This window comes from Protopterus annectens, chromosome 3.part0 (assembly GCF_019279795.1).
Source record: "Protopterus annectens isolate FY-2018-M chromosome 3.part0, PAN1.0, whole genome shotgun sequence".
Classification (NCBI taxonomy): Eukaryota; Metazoa; Chordata; order Ceratodontiformes; family Protopteridae; genus Protopterus; species Protopterus annectens.
In genome coordinates, this window is record NC_056731.1 from 589,625,541 (window position 1) to 589,647,862 (window position 22,322).

At 41.7% G+C, this 22,322-nt stretch overlaps 1 protein-coding gene and 1 pseudogene across 2 annotated transcripts in view; both read right to left on the minus strand.

The window, feature by feature from the left end:
- Positions 1–22,322, minus strand: part of STAC (SH3 and cysteine rich domain) — a 1,460,498-nt gene that overhangs the window by 63,238 nt on the left and 1,374,938 nt on the right. The window lies entirely within an intron of this gene.
- LOC122797316 lies at positions 5,156–6,099 on the minus strand (annotated as a pseudogene).

Genomic DNA, 22,322 nt, shown 5'->3' on the forward strand with positions numbered 1-22,322 from the left:
GTGACTCACTTTTCTCCAACACCATAGGTAAATACTGGAATCTTCTACCGACCACTCTAACGTCTACCTCGTCACCCTTCCTCTTTAAACAAAAGCTCAAACAACATCTAAAAACACTCTGGCTATGCCCATGCATCAATCCTGACTAATTTTATGATTCTACTAATTACTCTTCTCTGAATCACCCTGTCTCACCTCTCTCTACTCACTCTCCTTGAGTAGACATTCTCTAAATCACCCTTGTTAATTAGCCTCTGTTTTCTCCCCCTCTTTGCTGACTATTTTTACATGGAGATGAGCTATGTGCAGGTGCAAACAACCTTGACAGTTCTGAGCATTCTTTGCTGAGGGCTAAGCAAAATTTAAAGGTACAATATCAAGCAGTTCAGTGAAAAATAAAGTTGGGAATTGTTATGGATAGGTTTGTATAGGCCCTAGGGCCCATAGCCTAGTACCAACCTATGAACCTATGGATATTATGTGAAGTGAATAAGAGCTAGTAATTTCCCTACCAGCCTGAATACTTTAATAGAACAGTGCTCAGTATAGTCTGTATTTAAACATAGCCAGTGTTTTTTAACTTAGGACTAAAATCTAATATTTTCTGACAGGATACATTTTTTTTGTCATATCTGGGATGAAAATAGAGACAAGAAAAAAAACAGACACCAAGTAGTGCAAGTGGAAACATAGGGTGTAACATTGCCTTTAACATGGATAACCTTAATTTTAGGTTAGAAAATGCCTGTGGGTGCAACTGTCAATTTGGGGCCATTGTTCTTATCCAGAGAGTTAAACTTAATTTTTGAAGATGCACATACTATTGTGTGTTTTTTCAAAGTTAATAGGGGATGGGGTGTTCTGAAAATGTATTTACTTGTTTGTTTTAAGGTTTTCATTAAAACAAAAACTCTTGAAAAATGTGACATAGGTAGGAAACAACTGTATAAAAGATCACCCTGCCAAACATTATTGTGTCCATTCAAGACAAAAATTGAAAGACACATTCAAAAAAACCCGACATGTATATTAGTTGGGGACAATAGCTTTTTATCATAATAGTTATGCTGTCCATATTATATTGGAAAATAAATGGCCTTACAGGTATAAACAAAAAGGAAAAGGAACTGAATTTTATTAAAAAATGCAGAGAGCATATAGCAATACTACAGGAAATGCATTTGGAAAAAAATGAGCATGTGAATTTGAAAAAGAAAGGATTTCAGGATGGATATTCAGCATAATATAAAGGACAAGGGAAAAGGTTAGTAATGATACCGATTGCTAGACGGGCTCCAATAGTAACAGAAGTGGGAAAAAAGACAATAATGGTAGATTTGCGGTAAGGGGTTATTGCCAAGGCGGGTAGATTACAAAGGCACGTATTTAGATTTCACCAAAGACTGCTATTATAGAGTTTGATAAAAACCTAGGAGAAATAGCTTTCAGCATGGAATTTTACTTACAGATGGGGACTAGAACTTGATTTGTAATCATGAGGATGTATCAGAAGGACTTGGAAAGGAAAATATATCACAATGGGATAGATTTCTGAACAAATTTATGAACATATTTGGTATGGAACATGTGAACTTAGTAGCAGGAACTTGGAAAGAGAATTTGCATATTCTTCTCCAAGGTACAACAACAGGGGTAGACTGCATAGAAATTATATCTCACAGGAACATATGGATCTGATTGAAAGCTTCAACACCCATCCGGTAACTGTTTCAGATCATGCACCAATAAAAAATAATGTAAGAATGCAGGGTAATGAAGTAAATACGAGACAATGGTACTGTAATACAAACCTGCTCATGAATTTAAGGAATGGGTAGTGGAAGTTATTAAAGAAGACAGGAATTTCTTCAAAAGTGGTAGCTACTGAGTGGGATAACATGAAAATGGATTTAATAACAGGGTAGAAACAAAAAAGAAACAGATATGCTTAAGATGTAATAGGAATTAGGATTTAGAGGGGCTGATTCAGGTTAAAGTACTGCAGAATAAGGGGGATACCACAGAACAAGAAGAGGCACATACTCAAAAAGAGAGTATTTGAATAATGTCCATGAGTTCAGAAAGATTGCTGTTAAGCAACTATTTTTGATAACTCCAAAGCACAAAAACTTTTAGCACAATGATTTATACAACAGAAAGCAGAAAGGGCCATTGCCAAACTTAGAGAACCTATAATAATAACAATAACCAGATATCCTGTAGAGGTATCAGAAATATTTCATAACTTTTATGAAATTTGTATAAATTAGAGGAATGTGGAAATCAGCAAAGAGAACATATGGAAATATTTATGGAAGACTTAATTATGCCAATGTCAGAGGTAGAAGAGAATCAACAACTAATAGCTAAGATAGGAGAAGATGACACAAAAATTGTGACATAATTATTCTGCAGGAAAGTTAGATGTAACAGATAGCATTCCTATAGAATATCTGGAAATTAGGAGGGAGGAAAGTGATAAAAACCTGGAAGATTTTGTTTACCAGTATTTTAAAGGGACAGGAAACACCTACATTTTGGGAAAAAAAATATGGAGTGTGTATTACCCAAAGATGGCAAAGGCCCATCAAACCCAGCTTCTTAAAGACCCATTACAATTGCAAACCATGGTCATAAAGTGTTTATGTCTATAACTGATAAAAGAATGGCAAAGGTGTTGCCAGAATTGATAGATATGGATCAATGTGGCTTTGTAGTGGGGAGGCATACATTTGACAGCATTACGAGAACAATAATGATCCGGAGGTAAGCATAATGTAAGAAAATACTGCTGCTATTATTGGGTCTTGAAGCAGAGTAAGTATTCAACATAGCAGCTAGGATTTTATGAGTAGGACAATGGAAGCATTTGCATTCTCTGATAAAATAATATCCCAACCAAAAAGTAAAAAGGTCACGCAGACAAACCAATTAGTAAAAAAACTACAAGAAAAACTAGCAAAGCCAGAATTTTCACTGTATGCTACAATTTAGAAGCCATACAGCTGAAACACTTGATGTTTTTAAGGGGTCATTTGCATATATCCCATGGGCCTCTATTACAGATGGTTTAAGGTGACCAAACAGTCAAAATTCTAGCTTTGTTAGTTTCGTTCTTGTAGGTTTTTACTGATAAAATAATAAGGTTAATTAACAGGACAAATAAAGGATTGGAGGCAAGAATTAATGTGGGAGGATTCCTCTCTGATAAGTTGTGCTTGAACAGAGGAACAAGGCAGGGGTGTCCTGTTTCACCTTTGTGATTTGCTGTATTTTTAGACCCATTTGCAAAGAAAATAAGGCACTCAGAAATGTAAGGATATACTTGGTATGGGGATCAGGAGAGTTGTTTTTATTTGAGATGGTATTATTTTGTACCTGATAAATCCAGAAAGGGACCTTTCAGTGTTCTTGAACATTTTGTGATAGCTTCAAGTCTTTTCAGGATATAAAATAAATGAAAATAAAAGCAAAAGCTATAGCTATAAATGATGTGCCTACACATGAATTGGTACAGCAATACCCAAACTTATGGGGTCACAATAAGATGAAGGAATATGGATTTAAAGGGTTTCTGCTGTGGCAGCTAAGGCTATGTGGGAAGAGTCTAAATAAAAAAATAATACAAAAACTGAGAAACTGGAAGCTTTGTGTATGGATATTACCTGTGAGATACAAGGAGTGAAAATGATTTTACTCCCTCAGTTTTATATACAAGTTGGGCATATTTTTATCAAACAGGGGAGAAGTTATGAACAGTAATTAAAAAAGAGTTGAATTAATTTATCTGGGATTGATAGATGGCAAGAATTAAGTGGGTTAAGTTGATCTTTCCAATAGAAAAAAGTGGTTTAGTATTAATCTGATTTGATGGGATAGTTTAGAACTACACAGTTAAGAGTTTTATATATAACACAAGCAGAATGTTATAATTCAAATTGGAAAGGGATGATGATGAAGTGGGGGGGGGATTAATGAAATAAGGAGAGAGGTAGGATTTTTGGATAAAGATCCTTAAGGAGAATAATAACAGCCACAAAGAATATTATATTCATAAAGTAGCAGAAAGTGTTCTAAGAACTAGATGGGATGACTGCAAGTAGGAGTTCAGACAATAGAAATGAGGGGCTGGAATTTACTGGAAACAACTGACAAAGGAACCAAGGTATTGGGAACAAATAATTTGTAAAGGAAAGGTAATAGAGTGTGATGAGGCCAAGAACATGTTTTGGACTGCAGGCTAAAGACTACCTTCCCTACCATGGATTGACATCAGAGTATAGACAAAAGGAAAAAGATAATTTTAATTGTATATCAACATGTATATATTGTAAATGGATGTAAATCATTGTTATTTGTGTCTTTTGTATAATGTTGCCTACTGGTAACTTGAATCTATTAATAGTCGTTATGTAATTTTATCTCATAGATTATAGGTTCATAGATTGGTAGTAGGCTAGCTGCCCTTTAGGGCCATTTTAAGGCTGTCCAATTACCCTATGTGAGAATCATACCCTCACCTTGTGCTCATAAGGTAAATACCTTAACCATTATGCCAACCTCCCACCCTGGTTATCCAGGGCTGATACATGCCTTGTGCCTGCTGTTTACTTTATGAGGATCAAGACCCCCGCAACTCTAAACTGATGAATATAGTGTCAGGTTGTTTCTATGAACAATGGAACAATGCTGAATTCAGTAACTGCCTACACATTTGAATGCATCTTAGAAGTCGGTTACTCTTGTTATATGAGCTGAAGCCGCACAGAGCACAGGCACTCTAGTTTCTTGCTGCATATAACAAAAGTACAGTCTCAGTAGCATAAAGTTAAATCTTGAAGTTTATGATGATCATGATTATTGGTGTAGCCTGATGATACATGACATTTTGTTTTCCAGAACGTCTTTATAGATACATTCAACTAAGCTAAGGCTAGGAATTCCTCAGGAAAAAATATACGCACACATTAGCTCACAACAACATGGTGCTTCAGTTAAACAAAGTGCACTGAATGGCATAAGTCTCCCCAGACATCAGTATTTCCTTTCTTTAAAAATCTATATAAATAGTAAATTGCATAATTGTATCCTAATAAAACAGATACAATGGCCAGCTTCAATCCTGTTGATTCTTCTTCCATTCCACTGATGTCCATTAAATGTTACCATTATGGGCATGTTTCTTGCACAACGGCCTACCTTTCTTTGAGAAGAAGGCCTGCCCTTCTAATGAAGTACAGCAAATAGAACATATAAAACAGGTGTCATGCCAGGTATAGCCTAAGGCTTCTAAGAACGTGTTACTGGACTCAATTGGGAAATCACATCCATGACACATGGTACCAAACAAACTGTAGAAATCTGTCTCACAGGTTCACCATCCTCCATGTGAAAGACTTTATTATGGATCAGTCTATGGCAAGCAACACAGATGAGGCATTGATGACCTCTCCAAGTATCTTTCTCTGACAGCGGGTGCATTTTGCTGCAAAGAACTTCTCAGTAATACTCACAATAGATGGAGCACTTTGCCTGGACAAATCTAAGATCAGCCATTCAGGTTTTGCAGTGGGCACAGTTAAACTCCTCTGGATGCCATGACTTTCCTAAGGCCATAAGGAATGGACCCGGTATGACAGAGTTGCATTCGGCACACATGGGTGTCCTTTTTCCTGCAGGAATATGCTCAGCCCTCTGTACCAATATATCCTGGTCCATTGGCTGGGGTTGCGGAGCAGGCCTATTTCTTGTACTCCATACCCCCTGCTTAGCAGGAGAGTTTGATGACCATCCAGATGGTGTTACATGCACAGACATTGTGGTGGCCTTTCGCATACCAGGACCTGCTTGGCTGGCAGACTGTGGACCTGTAACTTTCCCTGTGCCTGGAGCTCCACCAGTCTTGAAAGGGGAAACAATTGCTGCATTGGAATAAGCTAGTTTAGGGACATTTGCTGGCACTTTGGGCATGGTCTTCACTGAAGCTGCTGCATGGCCATCAGCAGGGGTTGGTGCCACAAAGTAATTTTTCTCATTTTGACTTTCTATGGCAGGGCTTGGAATTGAAACAGCACTTTCAGTGCCATCAATTTGTGCCATGATGCGAAAAGACCTGGACTGTTTAGTTCCTGTCTTTGGATGCCAGTCTTCAGTGTCCATCAGTCATTGCTTACTAGCACAACTAAAAAGAGGAATATGTGGGAAGTCCATGTTGGTATCCAAAATGTGTCTCCTCGTAGCACCATTCGGTTGCTTGCTGTAACCTTGGTTCTCCTTGAGCTCTTTTCTCTGCACCTCTGCTGCTTGCACAACACTGCTGCTTGAGTACAGATTGGCAGACGTACCATATGTTGCTGGCTGCTGTGGAACATTAAATGAGGGATTTACTGCAGGTTTAGCAACACCTGCTCCTGGTGCATATCCTCCATTGCAAGGTCTGGTGTTAACAGGTGGTGTTTATGTAATATGTTTATGTAATATGTGGAGCTTTTCTCCCCAGTCCTCCACTGAAAATGGGCACTCCTAGGCCTAGTGGAATATCCCAGAAAACAAATGCAGATAAACAAATAAATAAATAAAATAAAAATAAGGGAATACTAAGTAAAAGACCTGCTCCAGTAGAGGTTTAGGTTGAATCTAGAACAGAGGCTGTCATTAAAGAAGGGATAAGTAGTAGGGCATATAAATTACTGCAGAATAACTACAAAAATCAATCAGAGGAGATAAGAAAATATAAGAAGAGGAGGATGAGTGTGAGGGCAGTGCCAAGGATCAAATGCTGTAAGTTGAAAAAGAGTGATAGTGAGGTGGAGTTCAGGGAAGAGTTAAGACAAGCCATGCGTGGCAGTGAAGAGTTACCGAATAGCTGGGTAACTACAGCAGAGCTGGTAAGGGAGACGGCTAGAAAGGTGATTGGTGTGACATCTGGACAGAGGAAGGAGAACAAGGAGACCTGGTGGTGGAACAAGGAAGTACAGGAGAGTATACAGAGAAAGAGGTTGGTGAAGAAGAAGTGGGGTTGTCAGAGAGATGAAGAAAGTAGACAGGAGTATAAGACGATGAGGCGTGTGGTGAAGGCTAAGGATAAGGCATATGGAGAGTTGTATAAAAAGATGGACACTAAGGAGGGAGAAAAGAACCTGTATTGATTGGCTATACAGGGGGACTGAGCTGGGAAAGATGTGCAGCAGGTAAGGGTGATAAAGGATAATGAGGGAAACATGCTCACAAGCGAGGAGAGTATGTTGAGCAGATGAAAAGAGTACTTTGAGGGGCTGATAAATGAAGAGAATGAGAGAGAAAGAAGGTTGGATGATATGAGGATAGTAAATCAGTAAGTATAATGGATTACCAAGGAGGAAATAAGGACAGCTATGAAGAGGAGGAAGAATGGAAAGGGAGTTGGCCCAGATGACATACCTGTGGAAGCATGGAGATGTTTAGGAGAGATGGCAATGGAGTTTTTAACCAGATTGTTTAATGAAATCTTTGAAAGGGATAGGATTCCTGAGTTGTGGAGAAGAAGATTTTGGTACCGATTTTTAAGAATAAGGGTGATGTGCAGAGCTGAGGTTATGAGAAAGAGTAGTGGAAGCTAGGTTAAGAAGAGAGGTGATGACTAGTGAGCAGCAGTGTGGCTTTATGCAGGGAAAGAGCACTACAGATGCAATGTTTGCTCTAAGAGTGTTGATGAAGAAGTATAGAGAAGGTCAGAAGAATTTACATTGTGTCTTTGTGGACTTAGAGAAAGCATATGACAGGGTGCCTAGAGAGGAGTGGTGGTATTGTACGAGAAAGTTGGGAGTGGCAGAGAAGTATGTAACAGTGGTACAGGATATGTACAAGGGTAGTGTGATAGTGATGAGGTCTGCTGTAGGAGTGACGGATGCATTTATGGTGGAGGTGGGATTGCATCAAGGATCAGCTCTGACCCCTTTCTTATTTGCAATGATGATGGACAGGTTGACAGATGAGATCAGACAGGAGTCCCCGTGGACTATGATGTTTGGGGATGACATTGTGATCTGTATTCAGAGTAGAGAACAGGTTGAAGACACCCTGGAGAGGTGGAGATATGCTCTAGAGAGGAGAAGAATGAAGGTCAGTGGGATTAAGACAGAATATATGTGTGTGAATGACAGAAGGGTAGAGGAATGGTGAGGATGTAGGGAGGAGAGTTGGCAAAGGTGGATGAGTTTAAATACTTGGGATCAGCAGTTCAGAGTAATGGTGAGTGTGGAAGAGAGGTGAAGAAGAGAGTACAGGCAGGGTGAAGTGAGTGGAGAAGAGTGTCAATTGTGATTTGTGACAGATGGGTACAAGTAAGAGTGAAAAGGAAGGTCTACAAGAGGGTAGTGAGAACAACTATGTTGCATGAGTTGGAGACAGTGGCATTGACAAAAAGCAGGAGTCAGAGCTGGAGGTGGCTGAGTTAAAGATGCTAACATTTGCATTGGGTGTGACGAGGATGGACAGGATTAGGAATCAGTATATTAGAGGGTCAGCTCAGGTTGGACGATTTGGAGACAAAGCCAGAGAGGTGCGATTGCGTTGGTATGGACATGTGCTGAGGAGGGATGCTGGGTATATTGGGAAAAGGATACGAAGGATGGAGCTGCCAGGTAAGAGGAAAAGAGAAAGGCCTAAGATAATGTTTATGGATGTGGTGACAGAGGACATGCAGGTGGTTGGTGTGACACAACAAGATGCAGAGGACTGGAAGAAATGGAAACAGATAATCTGCAGTGGCGACCCCTAACAGGAACAGCCGAAAAAAGAAGAAGAAGAATATATCATATCAGAACATTGTACATCAAGCACTTATAATGATGGCATCTTTAATCCACTGTTGGCAACAGTGACTGTGGATGGTACATTACTGCACTTTCCTGTGACACAGCTCTTTTGAACCCATGGAAGAATTCTCCACAGTGGGGAATCTCCTGTTCTGTACCAGAACTTCCCCTGTCAGTCTTTGTCTGCTTTAATGGTTGCATGTCTGTCCCTCTTTCCTATCCATATAATCCTTCTGCCATCCCTATGCCATCAAATTTCTTTTAACTCATTCACTCTGGAGCAGCTCAAAAAAAGCTGCCTGCTTAATTCCACCATAGGAACAATAGTGCAGCCTGAGCTCATTTTCAGAAAATCCATTTCTAATACCATACAGAAAACAAATGTTCATAACTTTAACTATAAGAGCTAGACTAAAAATGTTAAAGCGAAAGTTGTTCAGCAGACACTGACCTTTCCAACAGTGTACATGTTGTGCATATCAAAGTCATTATTAAATATCTGGCAAGGAATGCTGATATTGTGCATATTTTTTATCTTTTTGGAAAAGCAAAGCACACTATCTTGGTCAATGTATCATGCAGACCCATACAATTTGTATTTAGTTTGTTTGTATGAATGTCAGCTTTAAAATTATACCTTAACCATTACTGTGATGCTCCCTTACTTAGATATTGACAGAAATATGATTAGTATATTTCTCATAATTGATAAATAAACAATGCATAATATCTCATCACTTGTAACAAACAGAGGGTACACAGTGTAGAAGTGCGTCTCAATGTCAGCTTCAAAATGATGTGTCATCACTATGCTCCTTTGCAAAGATATGGGCAGAATAATGAGAAGTATTGAAAATGTATAATTTTCATAATCGTACAAGACTAAACAAACTGTGATATCGGTACATGTGTACACTGCACACAGTTCTTTTACCATGTTGTAAGGAGTAATACTGTCTTTAAAATGAGGTATTACTTGGCACACTGACATGCTCCCTTGCAAAGATATTTACCAAAATATTAAAAAAAATCATAATTTCCATAATCTAAGTTCGAAACAAACTTTGATATCTGTACATGTGTACAACATATAGGCACATTTATTTTACCATGTTGGAAGTCTGAATACCGTCTTCAAAATGAGGTATTACTTAGCACATTCAGATGCTCCCTTGCAACGTTATTTACCAAAATATGAAAAAAATCATAATTTCCATAACCATAAGTCCAAAACAAACTTTGATATCTGTACATGTGTACAACATAAAGGCACAGTTCTGTTACCATGTTGGAACTATGAATACTGTGTTCAAAATGAGGTATTACTTAGCACATTCAGATGCTCCCTTGCAAAGTTATTTACCAGAATATGACAAAAAAAATCATAATTTCCATAACCACAAGTCCAAAACAAACTTTGATATATGTACATGTATGCAAAATAAAGGCACAGTTCTTTGACCATGTTGGAATTATCAATACTGTCTTCAAAATGAGGTATTACTTAGCACATTCAGATGCTTCCTTGCAAAGTTATTTACCAAAATATGATCAAATCATAATTTCCATAACCTGAATCCTAACAAAACTGATATCTGTACATGTGTACAGCATTCAGAACCAGTTGTTGTAGCCAGTATACTGGTGAATGGGTACATGTAAAGAGAAAAAGCAAGGTAAGGAACGCCACTCCACTAATGAACCCAGGACAGGCATGGGACTTCAGTGGCATGCAAGGCCATCTTATCTGTCCGATACCTGTGCTGGCTACCCACTCAGACAGCTGATACCACTACAGTCTTGCGACTTTCTTCAGTGTCAGCAGTCTTCCTTAGCTATGCCTTTTCTCTTTACATGTATCCATTCAGCAATGGACCTAAGGGATCAAGTTTTGTTTTGCTAAGCCCTTCCTGCCATCTAAACTCATAAAAGAAGAATAACAACAGAAGTATTGCAGGATGGTTACTGACTTACTCAGTACAAATAGTATGTACAAATAGTATGACACTTATTACTGAGGCCTTCCTCCCACCTCTGTAACAGAGACTCATTATCATCAGTAGGAAGACTTGCGTAATTTAGTAAAATAGTATAACACATAGATATTGAGCCCTTCCTCCAACCTGAATCCCACAAATGACTGACAAAGCCTAGAAGAAACCACAAAACATATGGTAGCTCCATGCTTGTAATAGTCAGCTAGTAAGTTCGAAGGTATGTCAAATACCAGAAAGAAAGAACAAATATTTTGCAGGTCAAAATCAGATAGAAGCAGCTAGATGATAGCTGTGTAAACAGAAGTGTGCCACATAAACTGAAAAGACAAGCCGCCCTGGGGGAATCACAGTATCAATCGTTTATAACACAAAAGGAAAATAAATCTCATTCAAGCATAACAGGAACAAAGCATACATACTAAAAGCCACTGAGTAATCTAAACAAGTAGCTTAGAGGGTTATTTAATTCTTCAAAAGCTAAATTTGAAGAAAAAATTGCTTTTCAGGCAGAGGACAACCACAAAGCTTTCTAAAGCTACGTCTGTTACCTCAGAGGAAATAAACCACAATGTTCAGAACTTACTGTAAATGGCATCACCCACACTGAACCAGAAGTCGAAAAAGGTGCCTAATCCTGGTAGGTGCACTGGTGCTAGAACAGGAAATAAATGACAATGTATAATCCTCATAATATGGAAATGTTCCTACAATGGGGCCAGGCCAATAATCATCATGGACGTAATAAATGAGAACAAAGGTAACCTGCAAACACTGGATGCATCACAGTTCAGCTTTGAGGGTTACCTCATATATTAACATCTTACTTTATATATTTTCTAAATCAGCAGCAGTTTATTAGCAATATAATTTTACACTTCTTTGTGTATATTTGAAAAATTATGTTGGTGGGCTCCTGAATCGTTTCAGTTCACAGCCACTTGCCTGCCTGAAGTTAACAGCAATAATGTCAGTGGAGTTTTCTTCCTTATGGATAGCATTAATGCCTACTCTGAGTCTTGCAGTAACATTTCCCAGAATAGAGGTAGACAGAAATCTTAAATCATCAGAAACTATGTCCTCTTTCGGTCTTCTCTTCACGATGACCCTTGCACCTCACATTTACCATGAGCAGAATCACCCAGACCTTTGCAAGATACAAACTTAAGAAGGTGCTCTCAGGAGGAACTGCTAATATATCAACAAGTGCATTTATGAGATGCATTTAGCCCTAGGACACCTTTCCCTCCCCTCTGCAATCACCACCACATTTTCTTACTCTGTAAGTAGCACCAGTGAATCCTTCTAATGAAATTAATTGGACCATTGCCTCAAACAGTACACACCTGCACCAAAATTTTTCCTTTTGTTCCAACTACCTTAATTGTACTATTTTTGTCCTATTTGCAACAGTAATCAACTGTGTCCCTTTAGGAAATTCACTTCCTTTTTATATTTCGTCAGTCACCAATGCTTTGCAATACCAAACTGCTGAAAATTTTAGCTCTGACCAAACAAAAGCATTACATTTACCTGAAAAATTGCTAAACTCTGCTCATTTATTAAAACCTTATAATTCTTATTTTTTCACATGACGGTTGCTGAATTAATATTTAAAAGCTTTAGCAGATGTCACTGTGTTTAATTCATATGGTTGTAAGTTATAACTATTGCATTTTCTATTCATGGTATTTATTTCGCTATAATAACTATAATAATGTCTAAACACCATGATATGTTACATGTTCACACACTCTAGCACATTTTACCGCAGCAAACTACGCTACAGACACCGGTCATAGGTGAACATCTGAAATTTGCTTACCATTTCGATAAACTTTGTCTCTGCTCTAAACCTCTCCAGTACTCAACAATTAGACTATGTCTTTAATAGTTGAGCAATGTTATGCAAATCTGGCAAGTTTCCTGCAAACTAGCCTTATAGAGCTTAGCAACATACACAGGCAAATAAACTGGCCAAGGCAACCTTGTGCACTCACAACCTAACAAGTACTTACAACTGATGGACTAAACCACTCATCAGAAAAATGGTGAAAGTTAGGACACATCATTCATCACTACTCCCCAAATAGGACCTACAGAGAAATCACAACTTGCCATATTCAAATCAAAAAATAAAGCTAGTTAGTCTATGTCCTCAAACAGTTTCTCTAAAAAATGGAACTGTATCTCATACCCTGTAAGACAAGTTAATAAACTAATACCTTTGAAATCAGAATTTAAAAATAGAAAAAAAAACTGACACACACAACATTGTGTACATGCATATCCCCGGCTAAAACAAACATGGTGACAGCATTATTTTATGAACAGTACCCATCTGAACACTAAGTGCTCAAGAATCAGCAAATAAGCATTACTGGCCTGAAAATAACTTAAAAAAAAATCTCCATTTAGCGTTGTTTCATTTTTGCAGTACACATCTCCACAACATGTTAACCCCAGACTGCATTACAGCCAGTATATTTGTTCTATGTTTCAACCAATTTGATCAGAAGGCCAAGACTGTATTGATTCCTGTATTCTGTGAGAAAATATGGGCAGATTCATAGCGTAGCTGATGCAGAATGACACACGGGAAATATTTATGTTGAGTATCGGTCAATGTGGTCTTGTAGATGGGAAATTTGGATTTCTGAAACCTGTGCAGAGTACTGCATTCACCATGCTTTTACACTAAATGAATGCTGGTCAGAAAATCTAATAACCACAAACCGCACAGGTACAAACTCCAGGATCGCACAAAGTTGGAGAAGAGGGACAACACTAATCTGCAACACTAATGAGGAAAAATGCTAATCTCACCTCCTGTCTATTCCCTGATTTGACATGACACCAGCGATTTCACAAGTGACAAACAATAAAGCAAGCTTTCCCTCATGCAGTTTTATATAACCTACTCTCTGCTCACGCACACACCTAACAACCGTGTGCCCTTAGCTTGCTGCCTCACTATTTACAACTGCTCGTACTTTTACTTACAGACACATAAGGGTTAAAACATATAGTAGTTTTAAAGTGACATGCTACAAAACCAGAATGAGTATAACATTCAATACAGGCAAAATTCAAGGAGTACAACCTGTGATTGTTGACACTAGGCATTTTTGTTTTCAACGTTGAAAGCATTGTGGAGGGCGGCGTAATAATTATTGATTCCTTTTCTTTTTTGGAAGCACACATCTCAATCACTAAGCAAGAAAAAGAAGTTATGTACTCACCATAATGTTCCATCTGAGTAGTTAGACTTCATTTGTCAGCAACCTGTGGGTTCCGGATCTGATATGGATCGGAGCCGGCAGCTTACCAAGCTAAACATCCGAGCTCCAATCTCCTCCCCCTTACCCATACTACACTGCAACCTCCTTCCAATCCTCAGATCGAGTTTGCCACCCAACAATGTGACAGACAACAACCTAAGCCAAAAGAACCTGACCCGAACTCATACACCAGGCTCGTCAAATTCAGGACATCGAGCCCAAACAGAGGAATAGCCGTCAAGGTCAGGGAAAAGGAGGGGGGAAGGTTGCTGACAAATGAAGTCTAACTACTCAGATGGAACGTTATGGTGAGTACATAACTTCTTTATCTGAAGTAATTAACTTCATTTGATCATCAACCTGTGGGACAGAGTCCCCAGCTACCCGAATCTTGGGAGGCCCTTAAGGAAGAATATTCCAGAGCACTGCACAGCCAAAGGAAGCCATTCCTCTAGACACCAAATCTAGCTTATAATGAGTAATGAAGGTGTGAGAGGAAGCCCAGTTAACTGCTGAGCAGATATCGTCCAGGGAAACTCTAGACCAGAATGTAGCAGAAGTAGCCATAGAATGGGTAGAGTGAGCATAAACCCCTTCTGGTACTGGTAATCCAAGCTCTTTATATGCTTGTAAAATACAAAGCAAAATCCACTTAGCGATAGTCACTTTTGAAACTGGCTTTCCCAAAAAAGGTCCAGCAAAGGAAACGAAAAGCTGATCATATTTACGGAAGGGTTTGGACCTATGCAAATAAAAATGTAACTGCCTGTGCACATCCAGCAAATGAAGTTTATATTCTCCTTTATTTTGAAAATTAGGGAAAAATACAGGCAAATTAATAGACTGATTAATATTTGACTCCGAAGCAACTTTAGGAACAAAAGACGGGTTAGTCCTGAGAGATATCCTATCCTTGTGAAAAAATAGGTATGAGGGTTTCATACACAGTGCCTGAAGCTCCGACACTCTCCTGGTTGAAGTAATAGCTATCAGGAAGGTCGTCTTCCATGACAAGAATTTCAAGTCAACTGATGCTGCGGGCTCGAACGGGGGCTCAGCTAAGGCCGGAAGAACCAAAGTCAAATCCCACGGCGGGGAAGGATTCTTAAAAAGAGTCCTCAAAAGAAAAGTACCTTTCAGAAAAGTCTTGCAAATTCTGGCAGCAGCTAGGGAGCCTGAATTTTCCCCTATATGAAAATGGGAAATAGCCGCCAGCTGGACTTTAATGGTGGAAGAGCTGGCCCCTTGCTGGAAAATATGAGACAAAAAAATCTAACACCGCTGGAACTGGAGCGGTAAAAGGATCCAGATTTCTCTGCGAGGCCCAAATGGAAAAGCGTTTCCATTTACTACTGTAATCTTTTCTGGTAGAGGACTTATGTGCTGCTACCAGGATGGACTTAACTGAAGAAGAGATACCGGGAGTCCTAGCAACTAAGGGAACTGGAGCAACCAAGCTGTGAGCCTGAGGCTGTCCATATTCGGAGGAAGAATTCCCGAGGGATGATGAATAAGCTCCAGAATGGGATCCAACATCCAGGGCAGAGCTAGGAGATGAGACCGCAGGCAAGGGAACCAAACTTGACGAGGCCAGAATGGGGCTATGAGGATAAGTCTGCTCTCCAAATGACAAGCTTTCTGTAAAAATTTTGTCATGAGTGGAAGTGGGGGATGTGCATAAAGAAGACCAGGTGGCCAAGCATGGACAAGAGCGTCTCTGGGGGCTTTCCCCGTTGGGGGAATTAGAGCGAAAAACTTGCTGCACTTTGCATTGCACGGCGATGCGAAGAGATCGCAGCAAGGCTGATCCCACCTGAGGAAGATCTGTTCCGCTACATAAGGGTTCAGAGACGACTCGTAAGGTGAAAGGATAGTTCTGCTCAATTTGTCTGCCAAGATGTTGAAACGACCCAGGATGTGCTTTGCTATCAGAAAGCAGTTGGTGGAGATCGCCTATTCCCACATTCTCATGGCCTCTCGACAAAGTGGATATGACCTGGTTCCCCCCTGTTTGTTGATGTACCAGACCACTGACATATTGTCTGACTGGATCGCAATAGTTCCCAGAAGAAGAGAGGTATGAAGGGCCTGCAACACTAAGAGTACTGCTCTCATCTCTAGAACGTTTATATGCAGAATGGTCTCGCTCTGAGTCCATGTGCCTTGGACAGTCCTGCCCAAACAGTGCCCCCCAACCTAAGCGGGAGGCGTCCATGGCCACCGTGGCTTGGGGCAGAGGTGCAACAAAGGGGCATCCTTCTTGCAATTCCTGGGATTGAAGCCACCACATGAATGAATTTTTGCACACTTTGCTAAGAGGAATCGGAAAGTCTAGAGACTGATGTAGTAGAGACCATTGGACTTGCAATGTCCACTGTAACACTCTCATATGCAGATATGCACAACAAATCAGATTTATAGCTGCTGCCATGGACCCTAGGGCTCTCAGGACTAACACCACTGGGGGTGCAGGAGACTGAAGGAGCACCAATACATGAAGGGCCAGGCTTTGAAGTCTGTCTGGAGTCAAAAATATCCTGGCCTGAAGAGAATCTATTCTTGCCCCTATGAAGTCTAGAATCTGAAGAGGTTGGAGGGAAGACTTCTTGAGAATTATTGTGATCCCCAGCAGGGTCGACAGCTGAAGAAAGAAATCCCTGGCTAGTACAAGTTGATGCCTGGTAGAGGCAGTGAGAAGCCAGTTATCCAGGTATGGAAAGACCTGCATGCCCTGAAGCCTCAGGTGGGCCGCTACAACTGCCATGACCCTGGTAAACACCCTGGGGGCTGTGGTAAGACCGAGGGGTAGGACCCGAACAGGTAGTGACTGGATTCTAGCCGAAAGCGGAGGGAACCTCCTGGATTGCCTATCCATCAGAATATGGTAGTACGTATCCTTGAGGTCTATCGAGCACATCCAGTCTTCCTCCTGCAAGAAGGGCAGGATGGATTGTAGAGTGACCATCCAGAACTTTCCTTGGCAATGGACAGGTTCATTGCAGATAGGTTGAGAATCGGTCTTAAGTCCCCCGTCTTTTTCGGCACCAAAAAGATCCTGGAACAGATGCCTGATCCAGACTGGTCCCTGGCTAGTACAAGTTGATGCCTGGTAGAGGCAGTGAGAAGTCAGTTATCCAGGTATGGAAAGACCTGAATGCCCTGAAGCCTCAGGTGGGCCGCTACAACTGCCATGACCCTGGTAAACACCCTGGGGGCTGTGGTAAGACCGAGGGGTAGGACCCGAACAGGTAGTGACTGGATTCTAGCCGAAAGCGGAGGGAACCTCCTGGATTGCCTATCCATCAGAATATGGTAGTACGTATCCTTGAGGTCTATCGAGCACATCCAGTCTTCCTCCTGCAAGAAGGGCAGGATGGATTGTAGAGTGACCATCCAGAACTTTCCTTGGCAATGGACAGGTTCATTGCAGATAGGTTGAGAATCGGTCTTAAGTCCCCCGTCTTTTTTGGCACCAAAAAGATCCTGGAACAGATGCCTGATCCAGACTGGTCTGGGGCACTAGCTAGATTGCTCTTTTTTTGCAGCTATTTTTATCTCCAAAGCTGCCGCTTCAGCGGGTGAAACGTCTGGGAGGTGCCTTGCACATGGGGGATTGTTTATGAAGGGAATAGAATAGCCTCTGGATATTATTCGAAGCACCCAGTGATCTGACTTGATGGACTCCCATTGAGCTAGGTGCCTCAAAAAACGCCCCCCGACTGCCTGCAGAGAGGAGCAGTCAGGCAACCCCTCAGGGCTGCTGCGCGGGTTGATCGGAAAAAGGTTCCCGTGACCCGAAGTTCTTCAGTTCCCCCTCTGCCTCTGGGCCGGCGTCCACCTTGTCCCCCTCTGCCTCTGGGGGAGAAGGAGTCCTGAGCGTTCCAGGACTGCTGAGATTTCTGGAACCACAGCTTCTTTTGCCCTCACTGGTTCCTGGAGAAGGACCTTTGAGGCTTAGAGAAGCGGATCCTGATGTCTGACAGCATTTTCCCGTCCTTCTCACTCTGGACAAGCGTATCTCGGACAGTCTTCCCGAACAGGGTCGAACCGTCAAAAGGGGCGTTAGAGAAGGATTCCTTGAAAGGTTCTGAAAAATCGCAAAGCCAGAGCCAGGCATGATGCCTCATGGCAATACTGGACCCGGTTGCCCTAGCAGCTCCCTCGGTGGCGTGAGAGAGTAAATGCATGGACGTATTTGACACAGACTTGAGAGTGGCCATATGAGCCGAGAATGTCCGTTTATCCTCATCCGAAATGGACTCCGGGGGAGACTCAGCATACTCTTTCACAATGTCACGCTGCAGTCTAATTACATGGGTCATGTAATTCAGAGCCCTTATAGCAAAGGTAGCTGAAGCAAAAGTCTGCTTTCCAAGACGATCCATCGCCCTGGACTCCTTGTCTGGGGGATGGACCGAGGATCTTTCCTGGGCAAGTTCCTTTTTGGTGGCTGCTGCCACCATCATGGCATCAACTGGGGAACCCTTACTCCTAGTGGCTTTGTCCGCATGAGGACTCAATACCTTGTCAGACCGTTTGGGTATTGGCTCTACAGGCTCTGGTGATAATAAGGTCCACCAGAGGGTCGGCCGGGGGACACACACCCAAGAGGTAGATGAGCCTGTGTTGAATGCCTCCAGAAATACAGACTTGTCCGAGGAAGGTTTTTGGGCAGACCAACCCCTCTGGCAAGGAATTTCCATTATGTCTCTGAAGGAGACATCTTCGGGGGGTGATCTAGGGGAACCTTCCCCTTCCTCCAAGTCGGTATCTTCAGTGAGGGACTCAGGGGAGTCCATGTGCTTCCTTTTGCACTGGCATTTGCAAGGGACCTTCTTGGGGGGAACTCTCTGGGGAGGGCTCGCAAACCATCTTATATTCCTCAAGGGGAACTATCTGGGGCGTATTGGACACAGGCTGTCCCTGGGAGGACTGGATGATGGAAGGCAAACTCAGTTGTGAGGGAGCAGGGGCAGACTCCACAGAAAGAGTGAGGGGTCTAGATCCTCCAGAGAGAACCCTCTCCACAATGTCAAAAGCTGAAGGGGAACTGGGTTCCCTGAAGCTGGTGGTGTGGGTAGCCATACCCTTTGGATCCGACGAGGGGATCGGAGCCAAGGCTGGCACAGCCGGACTCAAGGAGACGTCATTCCCCGACCACAATGGGGCCGACGACACACTCATCACCTTGGATCCGAATCCTAGATCTCAGCTCCGAGAGCTCGGATCCAACAAGGGATCCGACAGGCTTGAGGGCATGGCCAGGGTTGAGGTAGGAGGTACCATCAGCACTGACCCCTGACTTCAGGGCTCCTCGGATCCAAAGACTCTGAAACCTGACGGCAGATTGGAGACAGAGCTATCGGGGCAAATGTCAGAGCCAAACTCCCCGCTCCAGCTGGGGGGGGGGGGCAGCAACACTCCCATCTGCAATTGAGTTTGCAGGAACCTTCTCATCATCCGGTCCATATCGGCTTCAGAGAGGCTCCTAGTACATATCGAGGATACCACCAACTCTGGCGGGAGGGCCGATGCGAGGATGACCTCGAAGCGGGCCAAGCCTCCTCCTCCGGCTCCGGGGAGAATCGTGGAGAACAGGGCCAAGGGGAAGACGGCCTTACAACTTTTTCTGGAGTCAATATCACCTTAGCGGGAGGGGTTGACGGATCCGTGCCGGCTTGCCTCTTGTGACCCCTCTCCCTGTCTCTGTCTCTCTCTTTTTCACTCTCTTTCTCTTTCTCCCTATGTTTTACTTTCTTGGCCTCTCTCTCTTATAGTTTAGAGGTGGGAGCGTGAGTCCCGGACAGGGGAGGATGGCTGGAAGCCTGAATAATCACAGCCATGACTGAAGATGAAGCTGCAGAAGAAGTAGCTGACTCTGCGGGTAAAAGACCCGCAAGAATCAGCTTGGTCCTGCGATCCAAGAGGCTGGGTTAAAGGCCGCACAAATTTTGCAGCCCGATGTCAGATGAGGCACCCCCAAACAAACTATGTACAGAGTGTGACCATCGGCCGGCGACAGCTTATGGCCACACTCTGTGCACTTAGAGAAAGTTGGTTTCTGACTTTCTGACATAACAGACTCAGACAAGCTAAGTAAGAAGCACACACACACATTAAGGGTGGGAAGGGGAGGCCTTTACAGACAGAAAGTTTAGCAACTTTCTACACCACTACAATCATTATTTTCTAAATGCAAAAACCCAGGGAGAATAAGGATAGGGCTATTAACTGCTTAGCACTCAAAAAGGCACACACAGACTGAAAGATTAAAACCTAACAAACCTGCCTGGAGCTCACAATTCCTGTATAGGCGAAGCAGCGGCAAATGAGATCTGAGGATTGGAAGGAGGTTGCAGTGTAGTATGGGTAAGGGGGAGGAGCTTGGAGCAAAGATCTTAAGCTTGGTAAGCTGCCAGCTCGGATCCATATCAGATCAGTAACTCACAGGTTGATGATCAAATTAAGTTAACTACTTCAGATAACTGGTTCACTGCAACATTTCAACATGCAAAATTTGGCTGTTGATTGAATTAAGCCATCTTACAGTAATGAGGACTTGTCCGCTTAAGTCAGAGTTTTGTCAAGAACACACTAGGATCTCCGTTGCAGTTTTTCGATGGTACCCGAATGGCACAATAAAGAGGGATACAGTAGATAATTCCACAGAATCCAGAAAAAGAAAGGAAATATCTACTGTAGGACACACTATTTATTTGGACAGAACAGAGTAGTGGGGGGGGGGGGTGTTACACAAGAGGTGACTCTCATTGGCTGCAACAGTTGCTGGATGAATAGCATGCTAAATCGGCTTGCTGTTGACATGCAATTACAGGCTGCGCTGCAAACCGATTTTCTAATAAAAGTTAAATATGAAGACCGTAAAACTCCATGCTGAAAATGAAGTGGACAAGGTAGCTGACAAAGTTCAGTTACTTTTTCAACTTACTTTTCAACATTGGACCTGTAATATGCCTGCAAAGTTACTTACGCTGAGAGAAGGCACTTGGATGTAACAGCATGTAATTACTACCGTCTCACAGCGTGCTCGGTGTTAAGTACAGAGGTGCCATGAGACGGTAGTCAGGGTTAATGAGTTAAACAAAAGGGTACCTGTTCCACAAGAAATATACTATCCTTCCCCGTCCCATTCACTTATTCCATCCTACTGTCCTTCTGTGTATTTTTCTGCTTGCTCTTCCCTCTTTTTGCCTGTCCTATTATAACATTTCCCTTACATTTATAAAATAAACATAGATGCCACTTTGCTGTGTATCCTTTGTATAGATTTTCAGCTGTGCTTTAGTTGCATATATGCAGCGTTTTAATGTGCTTGTGAATGCACATAAAAGTAAGCTTGCACATACCTTATCACAGCACAGTCTACACAACCATATGCTGATTGCCATTTTCCCCAGTGCACAGTTTCATTAAGCTGCACTGTCCCTAGTATGCCAACCCTATGTTAGCACTTACGCATTCCTAATCCCAATTGGGTCATATCACACAATATTGATGGTACTATTTAATGCACTGTAGTTGTACTACCATTCTTTCTAAATCCACCCCTTTATCTGAACTAAAAGTATCAACATACAATCTTAATGATTACATACAAATATATCAGTTGGCAAACTGTCTGAATCTTGAATTAAGCAGCTGTACAAAGAGGGCCATATGAATGATCTGAGTAAGACATAACTAAAAACATTCACAATTACAAACAATGTACTAATTAGCAGCAAACAGAAATATTTTCATCTAGTTGCAGTACATAGGAAGGGCTGCATTATGTAGTATTCATTAAAAGATAGCTGCTGTAGGAGATATATTACTGACTGGGATTGGACAGCAAGCAGATGTCAGTTTCATGCACAGATCATAGTAGCAGTTTGGAGCTCCTATGACGGTGATGGTTTGCACTTGTAGCCAATGACAATTTGGAGCAGCTCAGCTATAAAATAAAGTGCGCACTGCATTTTAATCTACTTTTACTTTGTCACCTCAAGTCAAAAGTTACATTTCTGTGATTCATTAAAATGCCACAGCAAATGTACATGGTAGCAGTTCCTGCTTAAGTGATTTTGCAAATGTTGTTAACCTGTAATATGGGTGCATGACCGCAGAGTTGTTTATGTTAATCAATGGGGAGCACAGGGTGAAGCACCCTGCATGATTGCTTGTGGTACTGTTACTTCTACATCATTTGAAGTTTATTTTTCCATTTATTATTTTTACAATTTGACTGAAGT